Source organism: Canis lupus, chromosome 34 (genome assembly GCF_048164855.1).
Source record: "Canis lupus baileyi chromosome 34, mCanLup2.hap1, whole genome shotgun sequence".
NCBI lineage: Eukaryota > Metazoa > Chordata > Mammalia > Carnivora > Canidae > Canis > Canis lupus.
In genome coordinates, this window is record NC_132871.1 from 31,909,276 (window position 1) to 31,931,264 (window position 21,989).

Below are 21,989 nucleotides of genomic sequence, written 5' to 3' on the forward strand. Positions count from 1 at the left end.
GATTCTTCTCCATTCGATTCGATTCAATTCTTTTCGAATCGATTCGATAAGATTCTTTTCATTCGATTCAATTCTGTTCGATTCTATTCTATTTGATTCGGTTCAATTCGATTCTTTTCAATTCGATTCTATTCGATTCTTTTCATTTTGATTCGATTCTTTTCGATTCAATTCTTTTCGACTTGGCTTGATTCGATCATTTGGATTCGATTTGTTACATTACGATTCAATTCTTTTCGATTCTGTTCGATTCGATTCTTTCGATTCAGTTCGTTTCGATTCTTTTTGATTCGATTCGATTCTTTTCCATTCGATGATTCGATTAGTTTCGATTTTTTCGAATCGTTTCAATTCGATTCAAATTCTTTTCTATTCGATTTGATTCTTTGCTATCTATTCGATTCTTTTCGATTCGATTCGATTCGTTTCGATTCCATCTTTTTGATTCGACACGATTGGATTCGAATCTTTTCGATTCGATTCAACTCAACTCAGTTCTTTTCGATTCGATTTTTTCGATTCGATTCTTTTCAATTCGATTCAAATCGATTCATTCCAATTCAATTCTTTCCGATTCGATTCGATTCTTTTCGATTCGATTCGATTCTTTTAATTCGATTCGAGTCTTTTCAATTCGATTCAATTCGATTCTTTTCAATTCAATTCTTTTCGATTCGATTCTTTTCGATTCGACTCGATTTGATTCTTTTCGAATTGATTCATTTCGATTCGATCTTTTTGATTTGATACGATTCTTGTCGATTCCATTAAATTTGATTCGATTCCTTTCAATTCAATTAGATTGTTTTCGAGTTGATTCCAATCAATTCGATTCTTTTCTATTCGATTCGATTCTTTTCATTTGATTTCATTCTTTTCGATACGATTCGATTCGATTCCATTTGATTTTTTTCGATTTGATTCGATACGATACTTTTCATTTCGATTCAAATCGATTCTTTTCGATTCTATTCGTTTCGATTCGATTCGATTCCTTTTCTTTAGATTCGATTCTTTGCGATTCGATCCTTTTGGATTCGATTCGATTCTTTTCGATTCTTTTCGATTCGAGTCTTTTCGATTCGAATCGATTCGATTCTTTTTGATTTGAATCAATTCTTTTTGATTCAATTCAATTCTTTTCCATTCGATTCGATTCTTTTCCATTCGATTCTTTTCGATTCGATATTACTCGATTTGATTGTTTTTCATTTGATTCGAATCTTTTCTATTCTATTCATTTCAATTCTTTTCGATTCGATTTGATACGATTAGATTTTTTTCGATTGGATTCGATTCAGTACGTCGATTCTTTTCGATTCTATTCAGTTAGATTCTTTTCAATTCGGTTTGATTCTTTTTGTTTCGGATTGATTCTTTTTGATTCAATTCTTTTTGATTCGATTCAATTCTTTTCATTCAATTTGATTCGATTCGATTCTTTTCGTTTCAAATCGATTCATTTCGATTTGATTCTTTTCTATTCGATTCGATTCTCTTCGATTCAATTCAATTCGATTCGATTCTCTTCGATTTAATTCAATTCGATTCTTTTCGATTCGATTCCATTCGATTCTTTTCGTTTCAATTCAATTCGATTCTTTTTGTTTCAATTCGATTCTTTTTGATTCTATTCTTTTCCATTCGATTCGAGTCTTTTCTCTTTGATTCGATTCTTTTCGATTCGATTCCTTTCGATTCAATTTGATTCTTTTCGTTTCGATTCTATTCTTTTCTATTCTATTCGATTCACTTGTTTTTTATTCGATTCGATTCAATTCTTTTCATTCCAATTTGATTCGAATCGACTCTTTTCGATTCAATTCCATTCGGTTTGACTCTATTTGTTTCGATTTGATTCTTTTGGATTTCATTAGATTAGATTCTTTTCGATTCGATTCGAATATGTCATTCAATTCGATTCGATTCGGCTCTTTTCAAATCGATTCGTTTCGATTCGATTCTTTGCTATTCGATTTGATTCTTTTCGTTTCAATTTGATTCTTTTCGATTCGATTTAATTCGATTCAATTCTTTTCAGATCGATTCGACTCTTTTCAATTTGATACGATTCGATTCTTTTCGATTTGATTCGACTCAATGCTTTTCGATTCAATTCGTTTCGATTCTTTTCGATTCGATTCAATTCGATGCTATTCGGTTCTTTTCGATTCCATTAAATTTGATTTGATTCTTTTCTACTCAATTAGATTATTTTCGATTCGTTTCCGTACAATTCGATTCTTTTCGATTCGATTCGATTGTTTTCGATTCGATTCAATTTTCTATCAATTCGATTAGATTCTTTTCATTTCAAATCGATTCTTTTCGATTCGATTCAATTAGATTTTTTTGATTCGATTAAATACAATGCGATTCTTTTGTTTCAATTCGATTCTTTTTGATTCGATTGTTTTCGATTCGATTCGATTCAATTCTTTTCATTTCGATTCGATTCATTTCTATTCAATTCTTCGATCTATTCAATTTTTTCGATTCGATTCTTTACGTTTCGAGTCGATTCCTTTCGATTCGATTCTTTTATAATCTATTCAATTCATTTCTTTTCGATTCGATTCAATACAGTTGGATTCTTTTCGATTCGATTCCTTACCATTAGATTCTTCTCTATTTGATTCAATCGATTCTTTCGATTCAATTAGATTCGATTCTTTATGCTTTGATTCGATTCGATTCTTTTAATTTCGATTCGATTTTTTTTTCGATTTGATTCTTTCGATTCGATTCGATTCTTTTCACTTCGGTTCGTTTCTTTTCAATTCGATTCGAATCTTTTCGATTCTATTGGATTTGATTCAAATCTTATCGATTTTATTCGATTCAATTCTTTTCTATTCAACTCGATTCTTTTCGATTCGATTCGATTCGACAGTTTTCGTTTCGATTCGATTCTTTTCGATTCGATTTGATTCTTTTCATTTCGATTAGATTCTCTTCGATTCGATTCTTTTCGTTTCGATTCGATTCTTTTCGATTCGATTCGATTCAATTCTTTTCACTTCGACTCGATTCTACTCGGTTCATCTCGAATCGATTCGATTCTTTTTGATTTGATCTATTCGATTCTTTTCGATTCAGTTCGATTCAATTCGATTCTTTTCTATTTGATTCGATTCTTTTCCACTCGATGTGATTTGATTCGTTTTGATTTTTTTCGATTTGTTTCAATTCGAATCTATTCGATTCTTTTCGTTTCAATTCGATTCGATTCTTTTTGATTCAATTCCATTCGATTCGAATAGATTCGATTCTTTTCGATTCGATACGATTCGATTCTTTTCGATGCGAATCAATTCGATTCGATTCTTTTTTATTCGATTCGATTCGATTCTTTTAGATTTGATTCGATACGATTCTTTTCTATTCGATTCTTTTCGATTCGATTCGATTCTTTTCGATTCGATTCGATTCGATTCGATTCTTTTCAATTTGATTCGTTTCGATTTGAATCTTTTTGTTTTGATTTGATTTTCTACAATTCGATTCTTTGGATTCGATTCTTTTTGATTTGATTAGATTCGATTCATTTCAATTCAAATCAATTCAATATGATTCGATTCGTTGCAATCTGATTCGATTTTTTCGAATCGATTTGATTCGATTCGATTAGTTTCGATTCGACTCGATTTGATTCGATTCGATTATCGATTCAATTCAATTCCAATTATTCTCAATTCGATTCGATTATTTTTATTCAATTCTATTATTTTCGATTCGATGCGATGCGATTCGATTCGATTCTTTTCGATTCAATCAATTCGATTTGATTCTTTTCAATTCGATTCGATTCTTTTCGATTTGATGGCATTCGATTCAATTGTTTTCGATTCGATTTGATTCTTTCGATTCGATTCGATTCTTTTCATTACGATTCAATTCAATTCGATTCTTTTCGATTCGATTTGATTCTTTTCGGTTCGATTCGATTCTTTTCGATTCGATTCGATTCGACACTTTTCGTTTCGATTCGATTCTTTTCGATTCGATTGATTCTTTTCGTTTCGATTAGATTCTCTTTGATTCGATTCTTTTCGATTCCATTTGATTTGATTCTTCTCCATTCGATTCGATTCAATTCTTTTCGAATCGATTCGATAAGATTCTTTTCATTCGATTCAATTCTGTTCGATTCTATTCTATTTGATTCGGTTCAATTCGATTCTTTTCAATTCGATTCTATTCGATTCTTTTCATTTTGATTCGATTCTTTTCGATTCAATTCTTTTCGACTTGGCTTGATTCGATCATTTGGATTCGATTTGTTACATTACGATTCAATTCTTTTCGATTCTGTTCGATTCGATTCTTTCGATTCAGTTCGTTTCGATTCTTTTTGATTCGATTCGATTCTTTTCCATTCGATGATTCGATTAGTTTCGATTTTTTCGAATCGTTTCAATTCGATTCAAATTCTTTTCTATTCGATTTGATTCTTTGCTATCTATTCGATTCTTTTCGATTCGATTCGATTCGATTCGTTTCGATTCCATCTTTTTGATTCGACACGATTCGATTCGAATCTTTTCGATTCGATTCAACTCAACTCAGTTCTTTTCGATTCGATTTTTTCGATTCGATTCTTTTCAATTCGATTCAAATCGATTCATTCCAATTCAATTCTTTCCGATTCGATTCGATTCTTTTCGATTCGATTCGATTCTTTTAATTCGATTCGAGTCTTTTCAATTCGATTCAATTCGATTCTTTTCAATTCAATTCTTTTCGATTCGATTCTTTTCGATTCGACTCGATTTGATTCTTTTCGAATTGATTCATTTCGATTCGATCTTTTTGATTTGATACGATTCTTGTCGATTCCATTAAATTTGATTCGATTCCTTTCAATTCAATTAGACTGTTTTCGAGTCGATTCCAATCAATTCGATTCTTTTCTATTCGATTCGATTCTTTTCATTTGATTTGATTCTTTTCGATACGATTCGATTCGATTCCATTTGATTTTTTTCGATTTGATTCGATACGATTCTTTTCATTTCGATTCAAATCGATTCTTTTCGATTCTATTCGTTTCGATTCGATTCGATTCCTTTTCTTTAGATTCGATTCTTTGCGATTCGATCCTTTTGGATTCGATTCGATTCTTTTCGATTCTTTTCGATTCGAGTCTTTTCGATTCGAATCGATTCGATTCTTTTTGATTTGAATCAATTCTTTTTGATTCAATTCAATTCTTTTCCATTCGATTCGATTCTTTTCCATTCGATTCTTTTCGATTCGATATTACTCGATTTGATTGTTTTTCATTTGATTCGAATCTTTTCTATTCTATTCATTTCAATTCTTTTCGATTCGATTTGATACGATTGGATTCGATTCGGTACGTCGATTCTTTTCGATTCTATTCAGTTAGATTCTTTTCAATTCGGTTTGATTCTTTTTGTTTCGGTTTGATTCTTTTTGATTCAATTCTTTTTGATTCGATTCAATTCTTTTCATTCAATTTGATTCGATTCGATTCTTTTCGTTTCAAATCGATTCATTTCGATTTGATTCTTTTCTATTCGATTCGATTCTCTTCGATTCAATTCAATTCGATTCGATTCTCTTCGATTTAATTCAATTCGATTCTTTTCGATTCGATTCCATTCGATTCTTTTCGATTCAATTCAATTCGATTCTTTTTGTTTCAATTCGATTCTTTTTGATTCTATTCTTTTCCATTCGATTCGAGTCTTTTCTCTTTGATTCGATTCTTTTCGATTCGATTCCTTTCGATTCAATTTGATTCTTTTCGTTTCGATTCTATTCTTTTCTATTCTATTCGATTCACTTGTTTTTTATTCGATTCGATTCAATTCTTTTCATTCCAATTTGATTCGAATCGACTCTTTTCGATTCAATTCCATTCGGTTTGATTCTATTTGTTTCGATTTGATTCTTTTGGATTTCATTAGATTAGATTCTTTTCGATTCGATTCGATTCGAATATTTCATTCAATTCGATTCGATTCGGCTCGTTTCAAATCGATTCGTTTCGATTCGATTCTTTGCTATTCGATTTGATTCTTTTCGTTTCAATTTGATTCTTTTCGATTCGATTCAATTCGATTCAATTCTTTTCAGATCGATTCGATTCTTTTCAATTTGATACGATTCGATTCTTTTCGATTTGATTCGACTCAATGCCTTTCGTTTCAATTCGTTTCGATTCTTTTCGATTCGATTCAATTCGATGCTATTCGGTTCTTTTCGATTCCATTAAATTTGATTTGATTCTTTTCTACTCAATTAGATTCTTTTCGATTCGTTTCCATACAATTCGATTCTTTTCGATTCGATTCGATTGTTTTCGATTCGATTCAATTTTCTATCAATTCAATTAGATTCTTTTCATTTCAAATCGATTCTTTTCGATTCGATTCAATTAGATTTTTTTGATTCGATTAAATACAATGCGATTCTTTTGTTTCAATTCGATTCTTTTTGATTCGATTGTTTTCGATTCGATTCGATTCAATTCTTTTCATTTCGATTCGATTCATTTCTATTCAATTCTTCGATCTATTCAATTTTTTCGATTCGATTCTTTACGTTTCGAGTCGATTCCTTTCGATTCGATTCTTTTATAATCTATTCAATTCATTTCTTTTCGATTCGATTCAATACAATTGGATTCTTTTCGATTCGATTCCTTACCATTAGATTCTTCTCTATTTGATTCAATCGATTCTTTCGATTCAATTAGATTCGATTCTTTATGCTTTGATTCGATTCGATTCTTTTAATTTCGATTCGATTTTTTTTTCGATTTGATTCTTTCGATTCGATTCGATTCTTTTCACTTCGGTTCGTTTCTTTTCAATTCGATTCGAATCTTTTCGATTCTATTGGATTTGATTCAAATCTTATCGATTTTATTCGATTCAATTCTTTTCTATTCAACTCGATTCTTTTCGATTCGATTCGATTCGACAGTTTTCGTTTCGATTCGATTCTTTTCGATTCGATTTGATTCTTTTCATTTCGATTAGATTCTCTTCGATTCGATTCTTTTCGTTTCGATTCGATTCTTTTCGATTCGATTCGATTCAATTCTTTTCACTTCGACTCGATTCTACTCGGTTCATCTCGAATCGATTCGATTCTTTTTGATTTGATCTATTCGATTCTTTTCGATTCAGTTCGATTCAATTCGATTCTTTTCTATTTGATTCGATTCTTTTCCACTCGATGTGATTTGATTCGTTTTGATTTTTTTCGATTTGTTTCAATTCGAATCTATTCGATTCTTTTCGTTTCAATTCGATTCGATTCTTTTTGATTCAATTCCATTCGATTCGAATAGATTCGATTCTTTTCGATTCGATACGATTCGATTCTTTTCGATGCGAATCAATTCGATTCGATTCTTTTTTATTCGATTCGATTCGATTCTTTTAGATTTGATTCGATACGATTCTTTTCTATTCGATTCTTTTCGATTCGATTCGATTCTTTTCGATTCGATTCGATTCGATTCGATTCTTTTCAATTTGATTCGTTTCGATTTGAATCTTTTTGTTTTGATTTGATTTTCTACAATTCGATTCTTTGGATTCGATTCTTTTTGATTTGATTAGATTCGATTCATTTCAATTCAAATCAATTCAATATGATTCGATTCGTTGCAATCTGATTCGATTTTTTCGAATCGATTTGATTCGATTCGATTAGTTTCGATTCGACTCGATTTGATTCGATTCGATTATCGATTCAATTCAATTCCAATTATTCTCAATTCGATTCGATTATTTTTATTCAATTCTATTATTTTCGATTCGATGCGATGCGATTCGATTCGATTCTTTTCGATTCAATCAATTCGATTTGATTCTTTTCAATTCGATTCGATTCTTTTCGATTTGATTGCATTCGATTCAATTGTTTTCGATTCGATTTGATTCTTTCGATTCGATTCGATTCTTTTCATTACGATTCAATTCAATTCGATTCTTTTCGATTCGATTTGATTCTTTTCGGTTCGATTCGATTCTTTTCGATTCGATTCGATTCGACACTTTTCGTTTCGATTCGATTCTTTTCGATTCGATTGATTCTTTTCGTTTCGATTAGATTCTCTTTGATTCGATTCTTTTCGATTCCATTTGATTTGATTCTTCTCCATTCGATTCGATTCAATTCTTTTCGAATCGATTCGATAAGATTCTTTTCATTCGATTCAATTCTGTTCGATTCTATTCTATTTGATTCGGTTCAATTCGATTCTTTTCAATTCGATTCTATTCGATTCTTTTCATTTTGATTCGATTCTTTTCGATTCAATTCTTTTCGACTTGGCTTGATTCGATCATTTGGATTCGATTTGTTACATTACGATTCAATTCTTTTCGATTCTGTTCGATTCGATTCTTTCGATTCAGTTCGTTTCGATTCTTTTTATTCGATTCGATTCTTTTCCATTCGATGATTCGATTAGTTTCGATTTTTTCGAATCGTTTCAATTCGATTCAAATTCTTTTCTATTCGATTTGATTCTTTGCTATCTATTCGATTCTTTTCGATTCGATTCGATTCGATTCGTTTCGATTCCATCTTTTTGATTCGACACGATTCGATTCGAATCTTTTCGATTCGATTCAACTCAACTCAGTTCTTTTCGATTCGATTTTTTCGATTCGATTCTTTTCAATTCGATTCAAATCGATTCATTTCAATTCAATTCTTTCCGATTCGATTCGATTCTTTTCGATTCGATTCGATTCTTTTAATACGATTCGAGTCTTTTCAATTCGATTCAATTTGATTCTTTTCAATTCAATTCTTTTCGATTCGATTCTTTTCGATTCGATTCGATTTGATTCTTTTCGAATTGATTCGATCTTTTTGATTTGATACGATTCTTCTCGATTCCCTTAAATTTGATTTGATTCCTTTCAATTCAATTAGGTTATTTTCGAGTCGATTCCAATCAATTCGATTCTTTTCTATTCGATTCGATTCTTTTCATTTGATTTGATTCTTTTCGATACGATTCGATTCGATTTCATTTGATTTTTTTCGAATTGATTCGATACGATTCTTTTCATTTGGATTCAAATCGATTCTTTTCGATTCTATTCGTTTCGATTCGATTCGATTCCTTTTCTTTAGATTCGATTCTTTGCGATTCGATCCTTTTTGATTCGATTCGATTCTTTTCGATTCGATTCGATTTCAGTCTTTTCGATTCGAATCGATTCGATTCTTTTTGATTTGAATCAATTCTTTTTGATTCAATTCAATTCTTTTCCATTCGATTCGATTCTTTTCGATTCAATTCTTTTCGATTCGATTCAATTTGATTCTTTTCGAATTGATTCATTTCGATTCGATCTTTTTGATTTGATACGATTCTTGTCGATTCCATTTAATTTGATTCGATTCCTTTCAATTCAATTAGGTTATTTTCGAGTCGATTCCAATCAATTCGATTCTTTTCTATTCGATTCGATTCTTTTCATTTGATTTGATTCTTTTCGATACGATTCGATTCGATTCCATTTGATTTTTTTCGATTTGTTTCGATACGATTCTTTTCATTTCGATTCAAATCGATTCTTAACGATTCTATTTGTTTCGATTCGATTCGATTCCTTTTCTTTAGATTCGATTCTTTGCGATTCGATCCTTTTAGATTCGATTCGATTCTTTTCGATTCGATTCGATTCGAGTCTTTTCGATTCGAATCGATTCGATTCTTTTTGATTTGAATCAATTCTTTTTGATTCAATTCAATTCTTTTCCATTCGATTCGATTATTTTCGATTCGATTCATTTCGATTCGATATTACTCGATTTGATTGTTTTTGATTTGATTCGAATCTTTTCTATTCTATTCATTTCAATTCTTTTCGATTCGATTCGATACGATTAGATTCTTTTCGATTGGATTCGATTCAGTACGATTTGATTCTTTTTGATTCTATTCAGTTAGATTCTTTTCAATTCGGTTTGATTCTTTTTGATTCAATTCTTTTTGATTCGATTCAATTCTTTTCATTCCAATTTGATTCGAATCGACTCTTTTCGATTCAATACCATTCGGTTTGATTCTATTTGTTTCGATTAGATTCTTTTGGATTTCATTAGATTAGATTCTTTTCGATTCGATTCGAATATTTCATTCAATTCGATTCGATTCTGCTCGTTTCAAATCGATTCGTTTCGATTCGATTCTTTGCTATTCGATTTGATTCTTTTCGTTTCAATTTGATTCTTTTCGATTCGATTCAATTCGATTCAATTCTTTTCAGATCGATTCGATTCTTTTCAATTTGATACGATTCGATTCTTTTCGATTTGATTCGATTCAATGCTTTTCGATTCAATTCGTTTCGATTCTTTTCGATTCGATTCAATTCGATTCTATTCGGTTCTTTTCGATTCCATTAAATTTGATTTGATTCTTTTCTACTCAATTAGATTCTTTTCGATTCGTTTCCATACAATTCGATTCTTTTCGATTCGATTCGATTGTTTTCGATTCGATTCAATTTTCTATCAATTCGATTAGATTCTTTTCATTTCAAATCGATTCTTTTCGATTCGATTCAATTAGATTTTTTGATTCGATTAAACACAATGCCATTCTTTTGTTTCAATTCGATTGTTTTTCATTCGATTGTTTTCGATTCGATTCGATTCAATTCTTTTCATTTCGATTCGATTCATTTCTATTCAATTCTTTTCGATTCTATTCAATTTTTTCGATTCGATTCTTTACGTTTCGAGTCGATTCCTTTCGATTCGATTCTTTTATAATCTATTCAATTCATTTCTTTTCGCTTCGATTCAATACAATTGGATTCTTTTCGATTCGATTCCTTACCATTAGATTCTTCTCTATTCGATTCAATTCGATTCTTTTCGTTTCAATTAGATTCGATTCTTTATGCTTTGATTCGATTCGATTCTTTTAATTTCGATTCGATTTTTTTTTCGATTTGATTCTTTCGATTCGATTCGATTCTTTTCACTTCGGTTCGTTTCTTTTCAATTCGATTCGAATCTTTTCGATTCAATTGGATTTGATTCAATTCTTATCGATTTTATTCGATTCGATTCTTTTCTATTCAATTCAACTCGATTCTTTTCGATTCGATTCGATTCGACAGTTTTCATTTCGATTCGATTCTTTTCGATTCGATTTGATTCTTTTCATTTCGATTAGATTCTCTTCGATTCGATTCTTTTCGTTTCGATTCGATTCTTTTCGATTCGATTCGATTCAATTCTTTTCACTTCGACTCAATTCTACTCGATTCATTTCGAATCGATTCGATTCTTTTTGATTTGATCTATTCGATTCTTTTCGATTCAGTTCGATTCAATTCGATTCTTTTCTATTTGATTCGATTCTTTTCCACTCGATGTGATTTGATGCGTTTTGATTTTTTTCGATTTGTTTCAATTCGAATCTATTCGATTGTTTTCGATTCAATTCGATTCGATTCTTTTTGATTCAATTCCATTCGATTCGAATAGATTCGATTGTTTTCGATTCGATACGATTCGATTCTTTTCGATGCGAATCAATTCGATTCGATTCTTTTTTATTCGATTCGATTCGATTCTTTTAGATTTGATTCGATACGATTCTTTTCTATTCGATTCTTTTCGATTCGATTCGATTCTTTTTGATTCGATTCGATTCGATTCTTTTCAATTTGATTCGTTTCGATTTGAATCATTTTGTTTTGATTTGATTTTCTACAATTCGATTCTTTGGATTCGATTCTTTTTGATTTGATTAGATTCGATTCATTTCAATTCAAATCAATTGAATATGATTCGATTCGTTGCAATCTGATTCGATTTTTTCGACTCGATTTGATTCGATTCGATTATCGATTCAATTCAATTCCAATTATTCTCAATTCGATTCGATTTAATTATTTTTATTCAATTCTATTATTTTCGATTCGATGCGATTCGATTCATTCGATTCTTTTAGATTCAATCAATTCGATTTGATTCTTTTCAATTCGATTCGATTCTTTTCGATTTGATTGCATTCGATTCAATTGTTTTCGATTCGATTTGATTCTTTCGATTCGATTCGATTCTTTTCATTACGATTCAATTCAATTCGATTCTTTTCGATTCGATTTGATTCTTTTCGGTTCGATTCGATTCTTTTCGATTCGATTCGACACTTTTCGTTTCGATTCGATTCTTTTCGATTCGATTGATTCTTTTCGTTTCGATTAGATTCTCTTTGATTCGATTCTTTTCGATTCCATTTGATTTGATTCTTCTCCATTCGATTCGATTCAATTCTTTTCGAATCGATTCGATAAGATTCTTTTCATTCGATTCAATTCTGTTCGATTCTATTCTATTTGATTCGGTTCAATTCGATTCTTTTCAATTCGATTCTATTCGATTCTTTTCATTTTGATTCGATTCTTTTCGATTCAATTCTTTTCGACTTGGCTTGATTCGATCATTTGGATTCGATTTGTTACATTACGATTCAATTCTTTTCGATTCTGTTCGATTCGATTCTTTCGATTCAGTTCGTTTCGATTCTTTTTGATTCGATTCGATTCTTTTCCATTCGATGATTCGATTAGTTTCGATTTTTTCGAATCGTTTCAATTCGATTCAAATTCTTTTCTATTCGATTTGATTCTTTGCTATCTATTCGATTCTTTTCGATTCGATTCGATTCGATTCGTTTCGATTCCATCTTTTTGATTCGACACGATTCGATTCGAATCTTTTCGATTCGATTCAACTCAACTCAGTTCTTTTCGATTCGATTTTTTCGATTCGATTCTTTTCAATTCGATTCAAATCGATTCATTTCAATTCAATTCTTTCCGATTCGATTCGATTCTTTTCGATTCGATTCGATTCTTTTAATACGATTCGAGTCTTTTCAATTCGATTCAATTTGATTCTTTTCAATTCAATTCTTTTCGATTCGATTCTTTTCCATTCGATGATTCGATTAGTTTCGATTTTTTCGAATCGTTTCAATTCGATTCAAATTCTTTTCTATTCGATTTGATTCTTTGCTATCTATTCGATTCTTTTCGATTCGATTCGATTCGATTCGTTTCGATTCCATCTTTTTGATTCGACACGATTCGATTCGAATCTTTTCGATTCGATTCAACTCAACTCAGTTCTTTTCGATTCGATTTTTTCGATTCGATTCTTTTCAATTCGATTCAAATCGATTCATTCCAATTCAATTCTTTCCGATTCGATTCGATTCTTTTCGATTCGATTCGATTCTTTTAATTCGATTCGAGTCTTTTCAATTCGATTCAATTCGATTCTTTTCAAATCAATTCTTTTCGATTCGACTTTTTCGATTCGATTCTTTTCGATTCGATATTACTCGATTTGATTGTTTTTCATTTGATTCGAATCTTTTCTATTCTATTCATTTCAATTCATTTCGATTCGATTTGATACGATTAGATTTTTTTCGATTGGATTCAATTCGGTACGTCGATTCTTTTCGATTCTATTCAGTTAGATTCTTTTCAATTCGGTTTGATTCTTTTTGTTTCGGATTGATTCTTTTTGATTCAATTCTTTTTGATTCGATTCAATTCTTTTCATTCATTTTGATTCGATTCGATTCTTTTCGTTTCAAATCGATTCATTTCGATTTGATTCTTTTCTATTCGATTCGATTCTCTTCGATTCAATTCAATTCGATTCGATTCTCTTCGATTTAATTCAATTCGATTCTTTTCGATTCGATTCCATTCGATTCTTTTCGATTCAATTCAATTCGATTCTTTTTGTTTCAATTCGATTCTTTTTGATTCTATTCTTTTCCATTCGATTCGAGTCTTTTCTCTTTGATTCGATTCTTTTCGATTCGATTCCTTTCGATTCAATTTGATTCTTTTCGTTTCGATTCTATTCTTTTCTATTCTATTCGATTCACTTGTTTTTTATTCGATTCGATTCAATTCTTTTCATTCCAATTTGATTCGAATCGACTCTTTTCGATTCAATTCCATTCGGTTTGATTCTATTTGTTTCGATTTGATTCTTTTGGATTTCATTAGATTAGATTCTTTTCGATTCGATTCGATTCGAATATTTCATTCAATTCGATTCGATTCGGCTCGTTTCAAATCGATTCGTTTCGATTCGATTCTTTGCTATTCGATTTGATTCTTTTCGTTTCAATTTGATTCTTTTCGATTCGATTCAATTCGATTCAATTCTTTTCAGATCGATTCGATTCTTTTCAATTTGATACGATTCGATTCTTTTCGATTTGATTCGACTCAATGCCTTTCGATTCAATTCGTTTCGATTCTTTTCGATTCGATTCAATTCGATGCTATTCGGTTCTTTTCGATTCCATTAAATTTGATTTGATTCTTTTCTACTCAATTAGATTCTTTTCGATTCGTTTCCATACAATTCGATTCTTTTCGATTCGATTCGATTGTTTTCGATTCGATTCAATTTTCTATCAATTCAATTAGATTCTTTTCATTTCAAATCGATTCTTTTCGATTCGATTCAATTAGATTTTTTTGATTCGATTAAATACAATGCGATTCTTTTGTTTCAATTCGATTCTTTTTGATTCGATTGTTTTCGATTCGATTCGATTCAATTCTTTTCATTTCGATTCGATTCATTTCTATTCAATTCTTCGATCTATTCAATTTTTTCGATTCGATTCTTTACGTTTCGAGTCGATTCCTTTCGATTCGATTCTTTTATAATCTATTCAATTCATTTCTTTTCGATTCGATTCAATACAATTGGATTCTTTTCGATTCGATTCCTTACCATTAGATTCTTCTCTATTTGATTCAATCGATTCTTTCGATTCAATTAGATTCGATTCTTTATGCTTTGATTCGATTCGATTCTTTTAATTTCGATTCGATTTTTTTTTCGATTTGATTCTTTCGATTCGATTCGATTCGATTCTTTTCACTTCGGTTCATTTCTTTTCAATTCGATTCGAATCTTTTCGATTCTATTGGATTTGATTCAAATCTTATCGATTTTATTCGATTCAATTCTTTTCTATTCAACTCGATTCTTTTCGATTCGATTCGATTCGACAGTTTTCGTTTCGATTCGATTCTTTTCGATTCGATTTGATTCTTTTCATTTCGATTAGATTCTCTTCGATTCGATTCTTTTCGTTTCGATTCGATTCTTTTCGATTCGATTCGATTCAATTCTTTTCACTTCGACTCGATTCTACTCGGTTCATCTCGAATCGATTCGATTCTTTTTGATTTGATCTATTCGATTCTTTTCGATTCAGTTCGATTCAATTCGATTCTTTTCTATTTGATTCGATTCTTTTCCACTCGATGTGATTTGATTCGTTTTGATTTTTTTCGATTTGTTTCAATTCGAATCTATTCGATTCTTTTCGTTTCAATTCGATTCGATTCTTTTTGATTCAATTCCATTCGATTCGAATAGATTCGATTCTTTTCGATTCGATACGATTCGATTCTTTTCGATGCGAATCAATTCGATTCGATTCTTTTTTATTCGATTCGATTCGATTCTTTTAGATTTGATTCGATACGATTCTTTTCTATTCGATTCTTTTCGATTCGATTCGATTCTTTTCGATTCGATTCGATTCGATTCGATTCTTTTCAATTTGATTCGTTTCGATTTGAATCTTTTTGTTTTGATTTGATTTTCTACAATTCGATTCTTTGGATTCGATTCTTTTTGATTTGATTAGATTCGATTCATTTCAATTCAAATCAATTCAATATGATTCGATTCGTTGCAATCTGATTCGATTTTTTCGAATCGATTTGATTCGATTCGATTAGTTTCGATTCGACTCGATTTGATTCGATTCGATTATCGATTCAATTCAATTCCAATTATTCTCAATTCGATTCGATTATTTTTATTCAATTCTATTATTTTCGATTCGATGCGATTCGATTCGATTCGATTCTTTTCGATTCAATCAATTCGATTTGATTCTTTTCAATTCGATTCGATTCTTTTCGATTTGATTGCATTCGATTCAATTGTTTTCGATTCGATTTGATTCTTTCGATTCGATTCGATTCTTTTCATTACGATTCAATTCAATTCGATTCTTTTCGATTCGATTTGATTCTTTTCGGTTCGATTCGATTCTTTTCGATTCGATTCGATTCGACACTTTTCGTTTCGATTCGATTCTTTTCGATTCGATTGATTCTTTTCGTTTCGATTAGATTCTCTTTGATTCGATTCTTTTCGATTCCATTTGATTTGATTCTTCTCCATTCGATTCGATTCAATTCTTTTCGAATCGATTCGATAAGATTCTTTTCATTCGATTCAATTCTGTTCGATTCTATTCTATTTGATTCGGTTCAATTCGATTCTTTTCAATTCGATTCTATTCGATTCTTTTCATTTTGATTCGATTCTTTTCGATTCAATTCTTTTCGACTTGGCTTGATTCGATCATTTGGATTCGATTTGTTACATTACGATTCAATTCTTTTCGATTCTGTTCGATTCGATTCTTTCGATTCAGTTCGTTTCGATTCTTTTTGATTCGATTCGATTCTTTTCCATTCGATGATTCGATTAGTTTCGATTTTTTCGAATCGTTTCAATTCGATTCAAATTCTTTTCTATTCGATTTGATTCTTTGCTATCTATTCGATTCTTTTCGATTCGATTCGATTCGATTCGTTTCGATTCCATCTTTTTGATTCGACACGATTGGATTCGAATCTTTTCGATTCGATTCAACTCAACTCAGTTCTTTTCGATTCGATTTTTTCGATTCGATTCTTTTCAATTCGATTCAAATCGATTCATTCCAATTCAATTCTTTCCGATTCGATTCGATTCTTTTCGATTCGATTCGATTCTTTTAATTCGATTCGAGTCTTTTCAATTCGATTCAATTCGATTCTTTTCAATTCAATTCTTTTCGATTCGATTCTTTTCGATTCGACTCGATTTGATTCTTTTCGAATTGATTCATTTCGATTCGATCTTTTTGATTTGATACGATTCTTGTCGATTCCATTAAATTTGATTCGATTCCTTTCAATTCAATTAGATTGTTTTCGAGTCGATTCCAATCAATTCGATTCTTTTCTATTCGATTCGATTCTTTTCATTTGATTTGATTCTTTTCGATACGATTCGATTCGATTCCATTTGATTTTTTTCGATTTGATTCGATACGATTCTTTTCATTTCGATTCAAATCGATTCTTTTCGATTCTATTCGTTTCGATTCGATTCGATTCCTTTTCTTTAGATTCGATTCTTTGCGATTCGATCCTTTTTGATTCGATTCGATTCTTTTCGATTCTTTTCGATTCGAGTCTTTTCGATTCGAATCGATTCGATTCTTTTTGATTTGAATCAATTCTTTTTGATTCAATTCAATTCTTTTCCATTCGATTCGATTCTTTTCCATTCGATTCTTTTCGATTCGATATTACTCGATTTGATTGTTTTTCATTTGATTCGAATCTTTTCTATTCTATTCATTTCAATTCTTTTCGATTCGATTTGATACGATTGGATTCGATTCGGTACGTCGATTCTTTTCGATTCTATTCAGTTAGATTCTTTTCAATTCGGTTTGATTCTTTTTGTTTCGGTTTGATTCTTTTTGATTCAATTCTTTTTGATTCGATTCAATTCTTTTCATTCAATTTGATTCGATTCGATTCTTTTCGTTTCAAATCGATTCATTTCGATTTGATTCTTTTCTATTCGATTCGATTCTCTTCGATTCAATTCAATTCGATTCGATTCTCTTCGATTTAATTCAATTCGATTCTTTTCGATTCGATTCCATTCGATTCTTTTCGTTTCAATTCAATTCGATTCTTTTTGTTTCAATTCGATTCTTTTTGATTCTATTCTTTTCCATTCGATTCGAGTCTTTTCTCTTTGATTCGATTCTTTTCGATTCGATTCCTTTCGATTCAATTTGATTCTTTTCGTTTCGATTCTATTCTTTTCTATTCTATTCGATTCACTTGTTTTTTATTCGATTCGATTCAATTCTTTTCATTCCAATTTGATTCGAATCGACTCTTTTCGATTCAATTCCATTCGGTTTGATTCTATTTGTTTCGATTTGATTCTTTTGGATTTCATTAGATTAGATTCTTTTCGATTCGATTCGAATATGTCATTCAATTCGATTCGATTCGGCTCTTTTCAAATCGATTCGTTTCGATTCGATTCTTTGCTATTCGATTTGATTCTTTTCGTTTCAATTTGATTCTTTTCGATTCGATTCAGTTCGATTCAATTCTTTTCAGATCGATTCGATTCTTTTCAATTTGATACGATTCGATTCTTTTCGATTTGATTCGACTCAATGCTTTTCGATTCAATTCGTTTCGATTCTTTTCGATTCGATTCAATTCGATGCTATTCGGTTCTTTTCGATTCCATTAAATTTGATTTGATTCTTTTCTACTCAATTAGATTCTTTTCGATTCGTTTCCATACAATTCGATTCTTTTCGATTGTTTTCGATTCGATTCAATTTTCTATCAATTCGATTAGATTCTTTTCATTTCAAATCGATTCTTTTCGATTCGATTCAATTAGATTTTTTTGATTCGATTAAATACAATGCGATTCTTTTGTTTCAATTCGATTCTTTTTGATTCGATTGTTTTCGATTCGATTCGATTCAATTCTTTTCATTTCGATTCGATTCATTTCTATTCAATTCTTCGATCTATTCAATTTTTTCGATTCGATTCTTTACGTTTCGAGTCGATTCCTTTCGATTCGATTCTTTTATAATCTATTCAATTCATTTCTTTTCGATTCGATTCAATACAATTGGATTCTTTTCGATTCGATTCCTTACCATTAGATTCTTCTCTATTTGATTCAATCGATTCTTTCAATTCAATTAGATTCGATTCTTTATGCTTTGATTCGATTCGATTCTTTTAATTTCGATTCGATTTTTTTTTCGATTTGATTCTTTTCGATTCGATTCGATTCTTTTCACTTCGGTTCGTTTCTTTTCAATTCGATTCGAATCTTTTCGATTCTATTGGATTTGATTCAAATCTTATCGATTTTATTCGATTCAATTCTTTTCAATTCAACTCGATTCTTTTCGATTCGATTCGATTCGACATTTTCGTTTCGATTCGATTCTTTTCGATTCGATTTGATTCTTTTCATTTCGATTAGATTCTCTTCGATTCGATTCTTTTCGTTTCGATTAGATTCTTTTCGATTCGATTCGATTCAATTCTTTTCACTTCGACTCGATTCTACTCGGTTCATCTCGAATCGATTCGATTCTTTTTGATTTGATCTATTCGATTCTTTTCGATTCAGTTCAATTCAATTCGATTCTTTTCTATTTGATTCGATTCTTTTCCACTCGATGTGATTTGATTCGTTTTGATTTTTTTCGATTTGTTTCAATTCGAATCTATTCGATTCTTTTCGTTTCAATTCGATTCGATTCTTTTTGATTCAATTCCATTCGATTCGAATAGATTCGATTCTTTTCGATTCGATACGATTCGATTCTTTTCGATGCGAATCACTTCGATTCGATTCTTTTTTATTCGATTCGATTCGATTCTTTTAGATTTGATTCGATACGATTCTTTTCTATTCGATTCTTTTCGATTCGATTCGATTCTTTTCGATTCGATTCGATTCGATTCTTTTCAATTTGATTCGTTTCGATTTGAATCTTTTTGTTTTGATTTGATTTTCTACAATTCGATTCTTTGGATTCGATTCTTTTTGATTTGATTAGATTCGATTCATTTCAATTCAAATCAATTCAATATGATTCGATTCGCTGCAATCTGATTCGATATTTTCGAATCGATTTGATTCGATTCGATTAGTTTCGATTCGACTCGATTTGATTCGATTCGATTATCGATTCAATTCAATTCCAATTATTCTCAATTCGATTCGATTATTTTTATTCAATTCTATTATTTTCGATTCGATGCGATTCCATTCGATTCGATTCTTTTCGATTCAATCAATTCGATTTGATTCTTTTCAATTCGATTCGATTCTTTTCGATTTGATTGCATTCGATTCAATTGTTTTCGATTCGATTTGATTCTTTCGATTCGATTCGATTCTTTTCATTACGATTCAATTCAATTCGATTCTTTTCGATTCGATTTGATTCTTTTCGGTTCGATTCGATTCTTTTCGATTCGATTCGATTCGATTCGACACTTTTCGTTTCGATTCGATTCTTTTCGATTCGATTGATTCTTTTCGTTTCGATTAGATTCTCTTTGATTCGATTCTTTTCGATTCCATTTGATTTGATTCTTCTCCATTCGATTCGATTCAATTCTTTTCGAATCGATTCGATAAGATTCTTTTCATTCGATTCAATTCTGTTCGATTCTATTCTATTTGATTCGGTTCAATTCGATTCTTTTCAATTCGATTCTATTCGATTCTTTTCATTTTGATTCGATTCTTTTCGATTCAATTCTTTTCGACTTGGCTTGATTCGATCATTTGGATTCGATTTGTTACATTACGATTCAATTCTTTTCGATTCTGTTCGATTCGATTCTTTCGATTCAGTTCGTTTCGATTCTTTTTGATTCGATTCGATTCTTTTCCATTCGATGATTCGATTAGTTTCGATTTTTTCGAATCGTTTCAATTCGATTCAAATTCTTTTCTATTCGATTTGATTCTTTGCTATCTATTCGATTCTTTTCGATTCGATTCGATTCGATTCGTTTCGATTCCATCTTTTTGATTCGACACGATTCGATTCGAATCTTTTCGATTCGATTCAACTCAACTCAGTTCTTTTCGATTCGATTTTTTCGATTCGATTCTTTTCAATTCGATTCAAATCGATTCATTCCAATTCAATTCTTTCCGATTCGATTCGATTCTTTTCGATTCGATTCGATTCTTTTAATTCGATTCGAGTCTTTTCAATTCGATTCAATTCGATTCTTTTCAATTCAATTCTTTTCGATTCGATTCTTTTCGATTCGACTCGATTTGATTCTTTTCGAATTGATTCATTTCGATTCGATCTTTTTGATTTGATACGATTCTTGTCGATTCCATTAAATTTGATTCGATTCCTTTCAATTCAATTAGATTGTTTTCGAGTCGATTCCAATCAATTCGATTCTTTTCTATTCGATTCGATTCTTTTCATTTGATTTCATTCTTTTCGATACGATTCGATTCGATTCCATTTGATTTTTTTCGATTTGATTCGATACGATTCTTTTCATTTCGATTCAAATCGATTCTTTTCGATTCTATTCGTTTCGATTCGATTCGATTCCTTTTCTTTAGATTCGATTCTTTGCGATTCGATCCTTTTTGATTCGATTCGATTCTTTTCGATTCTTTTCGATTCGAGTCTTTTCGATTCGAATCGATTCGATTCTTTTTGATTTGAATCAATTCTTTTTGATTCAATTCAATTCTTTTCCATTCGATTCGATTCTTTTCCATTCGATTCTTTTCGATTCGATATTACTCGATTTGATTGTTTTTCATTTGATTCGAATCTTTTCTATTCTATTCATTTCAATTCTTTTCGATTCGATTTGATACGATTAGATTTTTTTCGATTGGATTCGATTCGGTACGTCGATTCTTTTCGATTCTATTCAGTTAGATTCTTTTCAATTCGGTTTGATTCTTTTTGTTTCGGATTGATTCTTTTTGATTCAATTCTTTTTGATTCGATTCAATTCTTTTCATTCAATTTGATTCGATTCGATTCTTTTCGTTTCAAATCGATTCATTTCGATTTGATTCTTTTCTATTCGATTCGATTCTCTTCGATTCAATTCAATTCGATTCGATTCTCTTCGATTTAATTCAATTCGATTCTTTTCGATTCGATTCCATTCGATTCTTTTCGTTTCAATTCAATTCGATTCTTTTTCTTTCAATTCGATTCTTTTTGATTCTATTCTTTTCCATTCGATTCGAGTCTTTTCTCTTTGATTCGATTC